The sequence below is a fragment of the Oratosquilla oratoria genome, chromosome 6, assembly GCF_046742065.1.
Source record: "Oratosquilla oratoria isolate Oo_2021 chromosome 6, ASM4674206v1, whole genome shotgun sequence".
NCBI lineage: Eukaryota > Metazoa > Arthropoda > Malacostraca > Stomatopoda > Squillidae > Oratosquilla > Oratosquilla oratoria.
This window is the reverse complement of record NC_134782.1, coordinates 260,591-262,500: the sequence shown is the minus strand read 5'-3', so window position 1 is coordinate 262,500 and position 1,910 is coordinate 260,591. Positions and strand designations below refer to the sequence as shown.

Sequence of the window (1,910 nt, the reverse complement as noted above, 5' to 3'; positions counted from 1 at the left end):
ACAATACTTTTGTGGATATTGATTGGAGAATGGATAGAATTAGTAGAAATTCAAGATGGCAAAAAGACTTGCTTTGTTTTGACTGGCCACTAGATAATTAACAATTATACAGTTCTAGAATTCATATAGTTTTTCTTATAACGGATAGTAGATAAAATCTTATTCTCTTTTATTTTCATTAATAATTGCCTTTTTTCATATATATACACAGCATACTGACGCATTCTGTATACCGATTGCAGTATTGTGAGTTTCGGTATTACTGCATTCGAGTGGCAAGGATCCCAATGGGACTATCATTTCGTTTTCCTACAAGAAATTCTATCCCGCGAAAGAGGGTGGGTTACCCTTTATAGTCTATGAACCATAGTCCACTTGCTGCTGGCACCTTTGGTGTGGACAATTGCCACCAGCCACCTAGTGGCGGCAACGCGAAGCAACGACAGCAAGGGCGGCGACCCGTATTCCTTAACGAAGCGCACGAGTCTGCGAGAAAAAAAGGCTTCTTTTCTACGGCCCTTTTAGTTATTGGCAAGATTAAATTAAAGAGATTATTTTGTGAAAAGCCAGCAACACGGGTAATATATAATATGTGAAGACAACTTGAACGATCTTTAAATAACTATCCCTAAAATATCCAACAATCAATCAACTAATCAGTACAAGACCAAAGCTCAAACACTCCACCCACCCATGTCTGAAAAGTTACAGTGATTCCAAAATATCCAGGATTGTAGAAAACTCCCACGCTGGTGGGCAAGCAACGCCTCGACTAACAAGTACAACCAAGATGGCTCGGGAGACTTGGTGACTCTTGACACAACCAAATATGGACGTACTTGAGCCTTACGGGAGTATCTTCGATAACTCATAAAGATCTATTTACCAGGATCCACCATAAGGCTGGCGGAGTATGGGAAACTTTTCAATGATTGGGCAAGTATATGAACCAAGCCCGGTAAGATGGATGTCTTTTGTCCATCTCACTTTCTAACTAAAACAGAGGCGCAAGTTCTCTCTAATTATCAAGTGATTAATTCCTCCTCCAACTACCCAAACAAATGACTCGAGGTATCACTAAGCGGAATCTGTGCTTCAAAATAACGATCACAAATATGAAGTACATAGAAACATGCAGCATTTAAACAAAAAATACAAGGTGCAACAAACGTACACAAAGAATCCGCGCATCATACTCGCGAAGTCAGGTTCAACACTTACCTGTTCTTCTTTATTGTTGGCTTCTCTGTGAGTCCCTCGCACATCTTTCAGCACAAGACATGAAGCTGCAGCCACACGAATAAGGTCACCATAAAACTCAAGACGATGAGTTTGCACAATGAAACCGATACATTTCGTACACTATCTGCGGACATCACACGTAGTTCCACCTGCACCTACATCCTATTCTCACACGAGGATAACTTGCAAGAAGAAAAAATCTTGACAGTGCTCCAGGTGCAAGCTTTCAAGTCCTTCATTTCTTTCGTTTAATGTTCACCGTAACTACAAGGGCCACATGAGAATCTGTTTTCCTCTCATGTCAGTGGTTTGTTAAATTTTTGTTAAGGTATACGGAGTCGCAGCCCTTGCTGGTTGGTTCACAATGCTGCCACTGAGTGGCTCACGGTGCTCAGCTGAATGCGGCGATTTTATGATCCAGATTTGTGTAACTCATGACCATAGTTAACAGAAACGGGTTTGATCACGATGGATCAAGTAACGATGGCTTTACCCATGGAGCTAATACATACCTGCGGAGACCGCATATTCGAGCACGTTAAACCTGAAACTATTTTCTTTTTCTTTAGGGAGACAACATTGCGATCGTTCTTGTAAAAGGCGCGTTCGTTTTTTTTTGTTTTTTTTTTCTTTTTGGTATTGTGTCAATGTGGTTTTTCCTTTTTTTT

At 40.6% G+C, this 1,910-nt stretch overlaps 1 protein-coding gene across 1 annotated transcript in view; it reads right to left on the bottom strand.

Annotated features, from left to right (window-relative positions):
* The window catches only part of LOC143026231 (UBX domain-containing protein 7), a 354,072-nt gene extending 352,831 nt beyond the window's left edge, over positions 1 to 1,241 (bottom strand). Inside the window, exon 1 of the mRNA XM_076186258.1 lies at positions 1,222 to 1,241. The gene's annotated coding sequence lies outside the window, so the exon portion shown is untranslated. The remainder of the gene's footprint in view (positions 1 to 1,221) is intronic.
* Between the last annotated feature and the right edge of the window lie 669 nt (positions 1,242 to 1,910).